This window comes from Pogoniulus pusillus, chromosome 6 (genome assembly GCF_015220805.1).
Source record: "Pogoniulus pusillus isolate bPogPus1 chromosome 6, bPogPus1.pri, whole genome shotgun sequence".
Lineage (NCBI taxonomy): Eukaryota > Metazoa > Chordata > Aves > Piciformes > Lybiidae > Pogoniulus > Pogoniulus pusillus.
Genome location: NC_087269.1, coordinates 44,770,844 through 44,786,576, shown reverse-complemented (window position 1 = coordinate 44,786,576; position 15,733 = coordinate 44,770,844). Strand labels below are relative to the sequence as shown.

General features: G+C 41.2%; 1 protein-coding gene across 14 annotated transcripts in view; it reads left to right on the top strand.

Annotated features, from left to right (window-relative positions):
- ZMIZ1 (zinc finger MIZ-type containing 1) overlaps positions 1-15,733 on the top strand; it is a 359,852-nt gene that overhangs the window by 242,960 nt on the left and 101,159 nt on the right. The gene's annotated exons all lie outside the window — the stretch shown is intronic.

Below are 15,733 nucleotides of genomic sequence, written 5' to 3'. Positions count from 1 at the left end.
TCCTGGCCAAACCTTGGGTATTATGTTAATGGACTTTATGTCTGCTCAAGCACCAATTTTTTTTTTGAAGGCAGAGAAGGAGAGAGGAAGGATTTTGAAGGTTCTTTATTGAATTTTCTGGTTTGGTTTATTTTTTAAACTCTCCTAAGTACACAGTCTAGGAAGTGACATAATTGCACACCCTTTTAATTTCCTCAAGACTTCGTGTGGTCTTCATCCAGCTTCTCGGATGCTGGCTACAGATGTTTAAAATCATTCCTTCCCAATTAAATGTCTGCTCTGAAATGACAGAGCATAAGACCACATATGTCTGAAAGGCCAATATATGCACAAACATTTTTGGTTAGTAGATATAACAGAAACTCTTTCCCTTGCCTTGGCTTTTAGTGCAGGGACAGTAAGAAATTGCTCTGTGTATTCAACTCTGTGGGGCAGACTGAGTGCCAGTTTGAAGTGCACATTTTATAATAGGCTTATGCTTGTTACTCTTATGTGGCTTTTTTTTATGCCTCTTATTCAAGGATGTCACTTGCTTTACTATCTAAGGGTAATCTGCTGTCCACTTGGGTTCTTTATAGATCGAAAGTAGCAATGTGAGCTGATCTCTTGACTCAAGTGTTTAGTGAGAGGGAATATGAAAAAAATTCTAATTGTTTTAAAGCATGGTGCAGTTTGGCTGTCATACCAAGTGAGAATTCACACTGCCAGTCGCATCCTTGGGTCACTCAATGTCTAGTGGTCTTTGCCTGGAACAGCAGCACAGTAGATGCATGAGAGGGGAAAACTGACTATGAATAAGGGTAATGATGGTATTACATTTGGGAGGAGAATGGAGAAGTTGTTTTTTTTTTTCACATGACAGAGGTAGAATAACGAATATTGCAGATGTTAGATAAAGACTACAAGAAATAAATTTCTGTGGATGTCAGAAGATCTGAAAATGTTTTCTTAGTTTTTTTCTATGAGTGAGAAACCAATAATAAGGAAACGGTGGCCAAAAGAACCCAAAACCTTTGCTGATGGAAATTCAGGCATTTAAATTAGAATTAAAACATATATGGCAAATTAAATTTAAATATATATGGAGAGGGATTGTGTGTGTACACTGTTGACACACTGTGGTGGTAGATACTGTTCTACAGTGTACTATTTCCTTTGTTCTGTGAAGATCTTAGTCTGCAGGAGTGAAAATAGGTTGTAAAAGTATGATGTGTTTTGCTTCATTGCCCATGCTAAGTACCTATGTTAGGATTTTTTTTTAGTGGGGGAGAAATATACTAAATGAGAAACATTCCAAATAAAAGGTAAGGGAAAATGTTTCAAGGATGCAGCCTACTGATTAAGAGCTTAGTAAGCATTAGATGATGAGATAGAGAGAGTGATTTGCCATTGCAAATGGTGGAATTGCCATCCCTGGAGGCCTTCAAGAAAAGCCTGGATGAGGCACTTAGTGCCATGGTCCAGTTGACTGGCTAGGGCTGGGTGCTAGGTTGGCCTGGATGCTCATGGAGGTCTCTTCCAACCTGGCTGATTCTACAGATGTAAAGTGAAAAGTTTTCAAGGAATGTAACACTCCTCAGAGCAGAATCTCTACTTATGAAATTCTCTTAGACTGTGGACACTTGCAGCATGAGTGAAAGATTAGCAAACTTTCAGAAGTAATTCAAGTCTAACCAAATTAACCAGGCAATATCTAACTCAAGTCCTTTACTTCTTGATCAAAATAGATTTCAGAGAGTCTGAATTCAAGGTAACAAATTTGGCTGCATTGGCAAGTGAGCTTAGCTGTGATCAGTGCACTCATTTTGTATACGCTGCTGAAGAGCTGCTGATGGTGACAAGGTAAACTAGCCCATAATGCAACCAAACCATGGCAAATCTGGACCTCAGTTGTTAGTCACACACGTGATTATAATGGTTCATCTTTTTAAAAGGAAAAAGAAATGTATTTCATAGCCTTCTTAAAGTATAAATGTTTCTTTTTAAAACAAGTTATTAAAAACCTTTGTTCTTGCCTTAAGCTATTTGTTTCTGACATTTGCTATACCAAATACTGGCAGCAGTCAAAGTACTCTCTCCTAAGAAGGTAACTTTTTTTGCTGCAGTCACCAAAGTATAAAGTGCAGAACTTTTCAAAGGATCTGATGTATGTTTTTTTGGGTGCTCTATGCAGTGTTGCTTGGCTGTGGGGTTGATCTTACTCACTCATGCTCTCAAAGCTCCCGTATGAGATCAAGGCCACTTGCACTAAGAAACTCTGCACACTGTTTGAAGGTCCTTCCTTTGAAGAACTTGTAACTGAGATAGACAAGAGGGTAAAGGAAAGCAGGGAGTGGAAAGGAAGAGGTGTGAACTGAGTTAACCCTGTCAGAAAACTGGGAGCTGCTGTCTTAAGTCTCCCAACAGCCTTGATCATGCCATTATTTCCTCACTGCTGCTATTTTGGAGAGAGAGGGTAAAGGATTGATGGTAGTCATGAGCTTTCATCCTGTTTTTTACATAATCTTCTTAAAAGCAATGAACCTCCTGTGGAACTGAACTGTGTTAACTCAATTGCAAGAGCTTTTGGACTAACCGCAGTTTACCGCTGGAAGTTCTTGTCTGAAAGCAGCCAGAAACCAAATTTAACTAAATCTTTCAGTTTAACCATCATGCTTTTATGAGACTTAGTTCAGAGCAGTGCAGTCAGTGACAGAGGAAGCCAGTCCTTCCACAGGTGACTGAGGGATCTGTATGACTAACCAACACCGTGCCCCTCAGAGCAAGGTGACCCCTCATCTCCTGCCTATAGGGTATACCAACAGCCCTCATTACTTGTTTATTCCCTCAAGTGAGGATGGCAGTGATTTGCTGTTACACACTCATATAATTGAATACATTAATGTGTTGAATTCCTCCCAAACAGAGATCAAAATAGTGACTTCTTTCCTTTTTATCTGCTTTATAAATATCACGAATTGCATTGGGGGTAGGCACTGCTTTTATTTCCTAAGTTTCTGGACAAGAGCACTTTGTTTTCTGTCCCTGTTTCATTTACAAACACAGAAGGGAGAGTTGTACCAGGTCACAGAATTTGGTCTAATTTGCAGGAATTCCCCGTGTAGCTGCCTCCCCAAAGCACACTTCAGTCTTTACAGCTTTTCCTTCCCTGTGCTGCTGCCTCCCAGCTCTGCCCTGTCTTGGCTGCCTCTTTCAAGGGTACCGTGTGCTGCTCTGGCAGTTAAATGCAAGAATTAAAAGGGTGTATAGGTTTTCCTTCAGATTTGCAGTCCGTGTTTGAGCTTACTTGCTATCTTGCATTAGAGTTGATTGACATAGTCACCTTCAGTAATGTTAACCACAGTACAGAAGTGTTGTTTTTCTGCATCTTTGTCTTCTTACCTTTGCAATCCTCTGCCTGCAGGATGACTATGCTCAAAGAGCATTGTCACTTAAATATCAGCTCTTTAATCTGATGTAATTATTTAGAGAATGTTTTCATGCTTTTGACAAAATTGTGTGTCTCAGTCGATATTTTTTCTGAAAGTAACATAAATATTTTATAGGCATCATGTAAATTATGTTCCACATTTTAGTAGGATCAGGTTTATTACTTGCCTTCCTGTGGTGTGCCAGAGGGATTTGTCCTTTTTAACTTTTTTTCTTCCTGAATGCCCATGAATCATTCTTTCTGTTATATGAGGCATTGTCAAAGTCTGAAGAACTTAGTTGTATTTTTAAAGCTGAAAGTTCAGAATCATAGAATCAACCAGGTTGGAAGAGACCTCCATGATCATCCAGTCCAACCTAGCACCCAGCCCTAGCCAGTCAACTAGACCATGGCACTAAGTGCCTCATCCAGGATTTTCTTCAACACCTCCAGGGATGGTGACTCCACCACCTCCCTGGGCAGCCCATTCCAATGCCAATCACTCTCTGGGAACAGCTTCCCCCTAACATCCAGCCTAGACCTCCCCTAGCACAACTTGAGACTGTGTCCCCTTGTTCTGTTGCTGGTTGAAAGAGAGAAGAGACCAACCCCCACCTGGCTACAGCCTCCCTTCAGGTAGTTGTAGAGAGCAAAGTGGGCAACAGCGATTAGTCATAGGACTATTAATTACATTGGACCATACATCTTCAACCTAGCAATGTCTCCTGATGGCAACAGTGATACTTAAGACAAGACTTTTTTCTCATCATAGGTGGATGAGATTTGCATGCATACTCCCAAAACTAATTGTCTGTGCTTTCTTGTTTTGCTTTCAAGTAACTCCAAATTTAAAGGCCTTTTATTTTTTCCCTATTGACCTGTTATGTTGTTTTGGAAAGCACATTCAGACATGTAAATTCAGTTGCAACAGAAATACAAGAATGAGTGTCTGTACGTGTCGGGTTTCTTTCCTGCTGAAGACAATGGAGAGAGCACAGATCAATAGAGATGAGCTAGGTTAGAAGTATTGTCATATATGGCTTTGCCTAGATGCCAATAAAAGAATTGAAGCAAGAGTCATCACCTACTCCCATCCTTCCTAAAATATTTCTGTAGAGGAACTTTTACTAAAAAGGAGGAAAAACTGAAGTAAATCCTGGTTGCTTTCATGGATAACACAAGAAGAAGTTTTCTCCTCTTGTGGAAAAATGAAAACTCTATGGTGGACTTCAGAGAGTTTGCTCATAGTGTACCTTGATAGGGTTTGCGGTCAGAGGCTTGTGTCTGGCATGTGAATAGAGCACAGAAATCATGAGTTACTGATAGTCTGAAATTCTCTCTTTCTCATCCTTCTCTTTCCACTAATGTAAAAAATTAATTGGAGGCAACAGCTTTCTATTTTCTCTTGTCTTTCTCCACCATGTTTCTGGGAGTATGAATACATTTTCAACAACATTAGATGACTCTGTGCTGAAGGAATCATTTCTGTGTTCTAAACAGTGGAGCAGTTAAGGAGTAGTATTGAAGGATACTCATTAACCTTTCAGCTCCATTTTTGTAAAGCTGGCTTCCATTTCCCCCTCTCTGATTTTCATACAGCAGTTTATGACAGACCCCTCTTACTCTGGTTGGATTGAAGTGAGGAGACTTAGTTCACTGAACTTTGCTCCTTCAGCCAGGGCTAAGAGCTACCATCAAATCCCAGCAGGAGATGGCAGATTAGAGTGGAGATAGTACTAGAACATAACCCCTAATTTTATTTGGGCTATAAATATTAAAATTGTGGGCCTTTGCCCAGAAGACTGTCTTCAAGGAAGGTAATGGTGTTTCAAAGCAAGCAAAAGGCAATTTAGAGAGGACACCCTGAGTTAGCATGAGAGAACAGAAAAGGCTGCAATAGATCTGAGGTGCTGTAGGATCTTTGTTTCCTTCTTGGAAGTACCTGCCTCCTGAAGGTTTAGTATCTCTAGTCTCTCACCACAGAAATGGTCTTTCAGCTTAATGTAGGTTCTTCCTTATGTTGATATATTTCTGTAAATATGTCTACTATTCACTTTCTCTCTACAACTACCTGCAAGGAGGTTGCAGCCAGGCGGGGGTTGGTCTTTTCTCCCAGGCACTCAGTGATAGAGCGAGAGGACGCAGTCTCAAACTGTGCCAGGGCAGGTTTAGGCTGGACATTAGGAAGAAATTCTTCATGGAAGGAGTGATTGCCCATTGGAATGGGCTGCTGGGGGAGGTGGTGGAGTCACTGTCCCTGGGCATATTTTTAAAAGGAGGCTGGATGAGACACTTATTGCCATGGTTTAGTTAATGAGAAGGGTTAGGTGATAGGTTGGATTCGATGATCCTAGAGGGTTTTTCCAACCTGGTTAATTCTGTGATTCTGTGAAAATAACAAGAAATGTAACTTTTTAAACTTTGTTTCTCCTACCTTTGGTAAAAGCAATTTACTTTGAATCTACTGGTTTTTTTTCTTTGCATATATCAGGGTATATTACAGATTTTTTAAGATAGATTTTGATGTGAGTCATTTTAAAGCCTACACAGCATATTCTGGGCACCAGTCCTCCAGGCCAAGATAAGTGGCCTGCAGAGTAACACTAACATGTATTAAGCCTCATTTAAAGATGCCTAACTTTGAGCTGCAGGAGACTGAGCACTTGTAGAAAGTTAGGGTAAATCTCTCAAATTGAAGTGTCCAACATTTAAATTTGAGTGTCTTGTTCAGATGGTACTTTCATATTTAAGTTTGTCTCACTACACCTGAGCTTTCACTGCAGATTTTGTAGTTAAAGGGGAAGTACCTTGGTATGTATTCTCTTTATGAAATTAAAAGAAATTAAGTGATGAAAAGCCCTGGTTTCTGGTTAAGATTCCAAAGAATATGTTCAGCTCTGCAGTTCACTTTCCAGTGGATTTAAATATGAAACGAAGAAGAAAACAACATTTACAGATTCTGGGGAGGCATAGAAGTCTTCTATTTTTACCTACAAGCCTGTGTTAAAAACCTTCCATCCTAAAGCTTTTGTCATGAGCTGCTCAATTCACAGTGCTGTGGGCAATCAGCTCACCAGGTAATGTGCTGTATAGAGTGGACAGAAAGACTAATACGATGCATACTATTTGAAAAGAGGACAGTTCCAGTCATTCACAGTGGAACTGGAAGGACTCTTGACTTCATCAGTCTGTTTCAAATGGTCTCTTACGGACAAAATTCCTTTTTGGTGCCTGTACATCATTAGAGCACTATTTTTGAGACATTCTCCATGCAGTGTTCCAAGAGATAAGTAAGAAGTAGTGTTAAGCAGTGATGGATAGTTTTGAGGTTATGTAAATGTATGTTCTCATAGCTGTACTATTGCCACATATTCTAACAGAATGTAAAGTATTTAACAGATGGTTGAAGTTATTAAAAAATCTTGTCGTGTGAACTTCAGTATTTCTCTGTGTTCAGATATAGAAAAAGAGTGCTTTAGAGGTGGGGGTAGAGGTTAAAGCTCCTAATAAACTTCTTTGCTGTTTTGTGAATGCAGAAATTTTCTGCATTAAAGGACAGGAACTTCTGAAGTCTTTCATCAAATTCCTCCTGTAGGCTTGTTCCTTATGTTAGATTTCCTATGTTTTCCATGACATATTGTTAGTCACATAAGGGAATGGGGGTAATTTTCAGTAGTTATAATAAACATGATTTCATTTCAGAGAAATATTTGGTAATTTAGTCTCCTGCATTGTCTAGTTACTGAAAACTCTGCAGTATGTGTAGTTGTTGGAAATACACTGCTCTTTTATTTTATCACTGCATTCAGAATCAAGGGCTGTGTTTTAGATTATAGTCATTTTCTTGGAAAGCCACTGCCTGCAGTGAAGTTCTGAAACACTTCTTTAGTTTTGCATTTATATGAAAAGAAGCAGGTCCCAGGTGACAAGTCATGATTCTTTTCTATCAAATAGAAACTTTTACTGAGAGAATTTTCTGAGGGGAAGTAATGTAATAGAGATACAGCACAAGACTGCAGACTCTGAGAGCGTGACAACAAACTTAGGCCTGGATTCACAAATAGGATAATCAATAGAGAAGTGGCTAAGCAAATTACACCTGCAAAGAAGAAGGATTTACAGTCCCTGGGTATGATATAGCCCTGTATGGCTCTGGAACTGAAGTCAAGGTCAAAATACTGCACAGGCTGGCCGCAGCTGCATGGGAGCATATCAGTTGCTCAGGCCATTGCTCTTCGTAAAAAGGTGTACTTCTGTACATGCCAGAAGCCCTCTTTTAGTGAGGTGAGATGACATCAGCCCTTCATTGTAAACTTAGTGTCAATGGGGAGCCAACAAAGACAATGTAAGTCACAGCCTTTTGCCACTAGAAACTATGTCTATGCTTAGTAAGAGCTGCCAGTACAGCTCTCCTCTGTGGTTGCAAAGCTAAGTATTTCTGAACTAAGTAGGTCTAAAAAACTTTCAGCATCCTAAAAAAATATATATACTGCTTTAAACAGTAATAGGCAGAATTAGGATGGTAAGAATGAGAAAGTGGAGTGTAGCTTTTTGGTAGAAATGCACTGGATGTTTACTGATGCTCTCCCACTGAGGGATACTTCTGTGTTGTGTAGCAATAATATGTTTGGGCAACTACTGTTGTCAACTTCTTTAACAAGCTGCAATGCTCTATACTGAATCACAGTTTAAGAGGGATTAAAAGCTCTTTGTGAATCCAGCTACTTCTGTATATAGATATATGGCTATCTATAGTGCATACCCCTGTGTTTTGTTCTGAGCTACTGTATTTTCACTATTTTATTTGATAAGGCACAGTAGATACCTGTATAAGAAAGGTGATTCTTAAGTCCAGATAGCAGATGGTGAAGGGTTAAAAATCTGAGGCCGTGTTAATGTAGGGAAATGCTGACATAAGGTCTTCAATCCTTTTCCTGACAGAACACCCATCTTTAATTTGCCACTCTCTTTAGCCATATAACATTGTACAGCTGTCCTTGAAAACAGCTCTTGCAGCACCAGTCTGTAGCCAGTGGAGTTAGTTTAGCAAAGGTTGCTGTCTGTGTTCTAGCAATGCAGGCAGACAGCCTGGAGCTATGACTTATAATCAGCTAAACAGGTATATGATTAATTACTAAAGACAGAAGACTGTGTTAATTGCTGGGTTTACTCTTGTTCTTGTAAATTGTTAGGGAATTATCCCTGTCCTCTTCCCCCCCCCGCCCCCCCCACAACATGTCAAAATGTGTATTTTTCTCAGATTCAAAGTAATCCAGTGAATTTTGGGACATTTTTAGTTTTAAGATCACCACTGTTAATATTTAAACATACACATACTCCCTGAGACTTATATGCACATGAAAGCTTTCTTCTACTGCCAACGTGGTGCTGAAAATCATGAGGCCTCAAGTATTTGGAGTTGACTGAGAGCAGTTGGCCAATTTTTGAAAGCAAAAACTAGTATTAAGCTTTTGTTTCTCTTAGCGTGATTGTCTACCAAACTATTCCCCTGACAAATCTCAGCAAAATTACTTTGTTCTCAGACCATTTTCTTTCTTCTGCAATCACTTTATATTTGATTATCAAAACAGACAACGTGATAAAGATCCCTCTAGTTCTGTCTTTTTTGTTGCTTATGTGAACATCCTGCACAGTAAATGGGAAAAATGAAGGGATGCTCTTAGAGACTGATTAGTTCATGGGAGGAGGAAGAGTGACACTGACTGCATTTGGTCTTTACCAAGAACATTTTGCCTTATTAGGCTACTTTGCAAGCTAAGCTGTACTTTATCTCCCAATCTGCTAAAAATACTCTATATGGCCTTCTAGTACATTGATATAAAAAGTGTATGATGATGGTACATGGATTTGCTTCAATACAAAGCTGGAAGCATGAGCTGGCCTCCAAATGATGAATGCCTTTCTATTTGAGAATAGAAGCTTTCCAAGACAGTGATGCATAGATACCAATTTGTAACTTTTTCTTTTCATTTGTAAGTTTAGCCTTTTATCTGTTTGTTTATTTATGTGACCTCTCATCTGTTAGACGTAGCATCATTAAACATCTGTATGCACTTTTGGTGGTTTTCTACAGTCTGCAGTTGCCTTGGAAGGAAGCTCAGTGCCACTATCATAGGTGCATCTCAACTTTCTCATCTGAATGCTCTCACAGTTCACTCCCAGGACAGATAACAGCTTCTGACATTTACACTGTATGCATACCCTGTATGGGACATAAACTAAATAAGAAAAGAAACAAAAGAGAAGATATGTCCTTCATTAGCCACAGTACTAATGTTCCAAGGCAACTGCAGACTGTAGAAAACCACCAAAAGTGTATACAGGGTATCTGTATCACATATTCCTTCTCCCTGCTGATCCCTTCTATATTTTAGTGTGTTGGCTTAAAAAAGGTAATAACAAATAAAAGGATAGAAGTGAACAGCCTGGTTTTCCTCTGAAACCCGCTTTTGGATTAGGGCAGCTCAGTGACATAGGGCCAATGGGATTGTGCAGGGAGGAGGACAGTTTACACTGAGCTACTCCCCAGAAAGTCGAAGCAGCCCAGCTCACAGCGCCACTTCAAGGACAGGGCTGCAATAGAGCAATGTTTCAAGTGGAGATGAATGCATGTATAACCTACAAGGGGAAAATGAAGGCAAATAGTCATAGCAATTGAGCATTTTCATGGAGGACTTATTCTTTTGAGATCTTAGTGCAGAATATATGTGCAGCTTATATTTCTGAGAAATACTGCTAACAATCAAAACAGCACAAACTGCATTTACAGTGCCAAGAAAACTCCAGGAGCCCTAACAGGGGCTTCAACTTGCCAGTCTGCAGTTTCATTTACTCTTTTACATCCCTTCGGTCCTGCACAGCCTCACAAGCTGCTGTTCTTATCATTCTCTGCCTTCTTTCGGTGAGACCTGATTAGCTTGCTGCCTTCAGAACTATCTCCTTATCCCCTTGAACTGTTAAGCAGCAAGAGAGTAAGCTTAGCTGTAATTAACCCATAGCTTGCCAGAGATGGGGCTTCAGCTACAAATTACTACATGCTTGATAAAAGCAAATATTATTTTGAGTGAGAATATAATCTTGAGCATCTCGAAGAGCAGCAGAAAAATGTTTTATTCAAGTGCATGTAAGCTTTCTTAGAGAGGTGGTATTCTTCATTGCATTTTAAAGCCCTGCTTCATGTGTAACAAAGATATTAGTCCATTGCAGAACATGTGAATGCTAAAAGATTAGATTGAAATATAAAGGAACATTTGATCAGATAGTCCCCCCACAGTGGCAGCAAGCTAAAAATGTCTAAACTCTCTGAAGAAAACGGGGAAGTCTGAAAGACCTGACATAAAAATATGTAATGAAAAGTTAGTGGAAAATGTGGATTTTTGGGTTTTTTAATTCACATGACCATGCTGAAATCTTTGATTTTAGTGGAGAGAGGGCTTCATTTAGTTTCCATTTCTGTCTAATCTGCTAGAAGAGAAGTCATGAACTCTAGCCCAGGTGCCAAAAGAAGCCCTGAAAGTAGAAGTGAACACTGAAGACATTAGTGCCATGCTCCAGTTTACCAGAGAGTTTGACTGGAAGTTGAGGTATATTTAAAATTTGGAAAACCAGTAAAGCTCCTGTGTCACAAAAGCAGTTTGAAAAAAATATTTATTGTGTTTATTTTGCTACTCATAGCAATAAAAGGAGGACAGAGTATCCCAGGTGGACAGTGGTCCCATCTCTCCTTAGAATTCCCTGGCTGACAGGCTGGGGTGGAAGGGGGCAGCTGCAATAGCTCTGTTGCAAGTGAAATGCTGCTGGAGACAACTCTGAACTGGTGCCACCATTGCACAGTGATTGTTTCATAGTTTTGTTTGAGTTTTGAAAAGCCTCCCTGACTGCTGCCCTGTCCTACAGATGTAGGTTTTTCTTACTGCACCTCATTATTCATCTCTGCATAGTTTGGTTACTTGTGCTTCTCAGTTTTCTGTACAAGTATAGCTATGAAGAGAACCAAAGATAATGAACATGATGAATGTGTGGCTTCACTCTTTAATCCTGACAGGGTTTCCCCCCCATATTTCATTGTACTTTTATAGATAGTTTTGTTTTCCTGCACATGGTGAAGACATTTTGTCAAAAAGAGCATAGCAGGAAATAGATATGAGAAAATTGCAACTTCGCATTAGATTTAAGGCTGTAACCTTTCTTTAGATGGTTTTGAGTGGTTTTGTCCAATAGCTGTGTGCATCCAAAACAGCATTCAGTGTTTGAGTGTTTAGGGTCCATTGAACACAAAGGGACATGCAAAGAAGTGGTCATGAGCAGCAAGAGAAAAGGAAATGCTGACTTGCTATATTTCGTAACTTTCCTATCTTTGTTTTATAAAGCTTGACAAAGAAGAGAGACTAAAGCCTAAGCAAGCTCTGCAATGTAGTAATCTTTGATTTAACAAGACAGGACTAAACCACACAAAAGCCTTTTCTAGTTTGCTTTTTACATTGGGTATTCCTCTCTGGATGGAGTTGGTTTGATTCCAGGGAAAATGGGTTATGCGTGAAAGATACAATGCAGAGTTAAAGGATTCCCCCTCCCTCCCTCAAAGTACATGGTTAGCTTCTGAGTGGGATGCAGCTCTGTGATTTATAACAGCTTTGACCAACTTAGCCTACTGTGAAATATGAGGCAAAATCCACAAGGCCACTGGTCCATGCATTCTGTGCATTTCAGCTATGTAATTGTGAGCTTTCTAAGGAGTCTTTTTTAGTCCTTTGAATCAATAGTAAAATGCATACATATCCATGGAACTAATTCTTGGACAAATAACCTGCTTTAGACAAAAGTGCTAAGGAACTAACCTGCTGTGTGCGGCAGTGCAGCAAAAATTAATGAATTAAGATTGGTCCCTAATATAAACTTTTAAATCTTTGGTCATAGAAAATATTCTTTGCTAAAGGGGTTACATTATGACTCAATAGACAATAATTGGTATTATGGCTAATTGAAGAGAATTCCTTTAGTCTTACATTTTCTTTCCCTGAACAACTTCTCTGCTCCTCCTTCTGCACGCTTCTCAAAATGAAATTACAGTGGAACATGATGTCACCTCTTGTACAACCTTACTCAATACTGAAGCATCCAAATGGAAGATTTGATCTCTGCCACTCTGGAGCATTTCATTCTGTTCTTTTTGGTGATCTTGACTTACACATGTTCATGTGTTTGGTTCATTTTGCAATATCACCAGAGAAAGACAGATGAAAAATTACACCCAAAGGCTACCTCACTAATGGAAGATAAGCATTGTGCCATTTATGTTGAGCAATTAAGGGCACCTGAACATAGAGAAGTCTGTCCACATCATTATCTTGTTCACCATAAAAATGGTTGTTCCACAGGCATAGAGATCTGTCACAGCACCATGACATAAAGATAGACTTTGAACTTTTTAAGAATAACAATCCTTGAGAGAGAAGTGTCTTGTCATGGAAAGAAAGCAGCAGTCCCATATGGATATGCTGGTGGTGATTTCAGCCAAACAGTGACTGACAGGATTAAGATGTGGGAGAATTCTGATCAGTAATATCAGTAATACATTAAACAGGCAAACAATGCCTCCTCTTTCAAGGTGAATGGGATTTCTTAGAAAATCTTTCAAGTCCTTCTCTTATTCAGCTAGAGGTGTCCCAGATAAGTGTCTCCTCTTTCCTGCCCACAGGACTGAAGAGTGCCCCAAGCCCCTGTTCCCCCTTCCCTGTGGGGCTGAGCTTCTCAGTGGCCCTGTGGCAGAGCAGCCACTGAGGATGTGAGTGGGCAAGCACAGCACCAGACAGCTGAGATCCCCGGGGCCTTCATAGAGTTGCCCAAAGCACAGCCAAACAGTCTGCTTTCCCACCTCTGTATTTAAAAGCTGCTTCCCAGTACAGACCTGCTTCTCCCAGTAGCAGATGTCTTCCGTGAGTCTTAATAGTTATCACTGCCTGAGATAACCTTCCTTGTGATGTAATGTGACATACTGCTGTCAGTGGGGCTTAAACATAGCAATCTTTAAAAATTATTGGGAATTTGCCCTAGAGAAAAAACTGTTATGATTAATTTCTACAAATGATAAACCACTCCTCCTTCAAAATAGCGAACGCTATGAAGTGTGATTTAATCCATTTAACTACAGAGCTTGATGCTTCTGACAACTGTGACTCAAATGTCATCACAGAAAGTGATATTTCAAGTGGCAGGGTGGGATTAGAAACCTGCTGAAGATTTGTCAAAGGAGAAGTAAGCACATAATTTTTAGATAAGTGATTTGTCTACTCTAAACCACTTCCGCTGAAAAGACAGGCAGCTTAAAAAAGAAACTTACAGTGGTAGACTCCAAAGAGCATTTAATTGCAGAGGCAGTGGGGAAAGGCAATCCTTCTACTTACCATGGTAGTTCTAGGGGAAAACATAGGATACTGGGGAATATGAGCTTTCTGTACAGAAATAATTAAGAGAATAAGATCTCGTTGAGGTTTGTACGAGGAAGGAGCCAGCCTCAGTATTTGGGACCTCACAGCTGCTGATTTTTTGTTGTTGCTTTTGTGTTACATTGAAACACGAAGCAACACAATGGTTACAAACTTTGTGAGTGTTTCGCAAATGCGGTAAAACCTGAGACAAGAACAAAAACGTATATTCTGTGTCGGTCTAGGATTGATGCAGAGGTGCAGCGAGTTAGAAGTTTCATTCACATGCACCACGTCTGAATTCAATGCAGTTCCGTTAGTAGGGAATTTGGTCCCTACTTGGGATCCCAACATACTTCTCTTACTGCTTTTCCACTCCTCACAAGCTTGAGCTTGTTATGATCAATTCTGCCAGCCTGACTGTATCAATTTACAGCTGCTTAAAGTATCCATCAACCCTGAAAACCCCTAAAAACAGCCATATGAGAATCTCTTTTGTGTGACTGAATCCTAAATTCGATGAACTTCAGTGGAAACTTTATTTTGTGTAAGAGTTTGTGCCAGGCAATCCCTGTAGGTCCACTTCGATCTCTGAGGCCCTAGATGAAGGCTTGCCCACACTCTTAAGGACTGTCCATGCAAAGCCCATGTTTTGTACCACCTGTAGCAGCCCTCTTGTTCAAGATGAAGACAGACTTGATTCAGTCTTTCACAGCTCTGATATTGCAGAAGCATTACAGAGGGTTTGTTTTGCAGTACTGCTTAGTCTGATGGCTGAGAAGAGGAAGGCATAGCCCTGTCTGGCAGGCTGACCTTGAGCTCCATCAGGAGTGGAGGTTAGGTGAAAAGCACACGTACCTTTTACTTGTTTGAAGTGGATTTCTCCGGGAAAAAAAATGAGCATGAAATCTGACAATGCTTTTTTGTGGAATCGTTTTTCAGAGAAGAGCTGCTCTTTGATATCTGTGATAGTTTGCTGCTCCTATCTGTCATGTTGCAGACTCTCTGCTGAGGTGTTTGTGAAGCACAGTTAAGTGGCTGGAAGCATGGCAAGTAATGCTGAGGCCATTTTATTTTCGCTGAAAGGAATTTTGCTGTAGAGACAGATTTTTTTTCCCAAGCTCACGTTTATTGTTGTTTCCCTTCAGTTTGTTTTTCACAGCACCCTGCAGTCCAGCTGCGCTGCAGAAGGGCCGGGTGCGCCTTTAAGAGGTGGAGGTGGCTTTGTGCAGGTTGTGTCGGGGAAGGAAGTGGCTCCTCACCGCAGGAGGCTGGCAGGAAAAGGCTGGTGCTCGGCTGGCCACAACTTAAACTGCCACTTTTCCCTCGGAGAGGGAGCAAGACATTTGTCACATTAGCTTCCTGTTTGGTTGGCTTTATTTGCCTCTGAGACTCCACTGTCCACCCGCGGTTGTGCCTGGCTGAGCCCAGAAACTTAGTCCCAGCGCCTTGGTGGGCAGCGCCGGATGCGCAGCAGCGTGGGAACAGGGAATGCGGTGCGAGCAAAGGGCGGCCGGTTGCGGGAAAGATCTGAGCTCTTGCAAAACCCAGCCTGGGAAAACGACCCAGGCCCGCCCGACCTGTTGGTCGCAGTGACTTTAGCCGGCATCCCGCAGCGCCCCGCCTGCGTGCCTCAGTTTCCCCCGGCGGCGCAGGGACGGCGCCTGGGCGAGCGCCGCGCTGGTGCGGACCGGGCGACGGACGCTGAGCCCCTCGGGCCTGCACCTCCCCTCCCGCCGCGGGCCTGGGCCGCCCCCCCGCAGCCGCACTGGTAGCTTCGGCGCGGGGCGGCGCCGGTCCGGAAGGAAACTCCCGGCCGCGGGGACCGCCCGCCCCGGGCGCTACTCCGCCGCCGAGGCTGCCCTGGCCGCTAATTAGC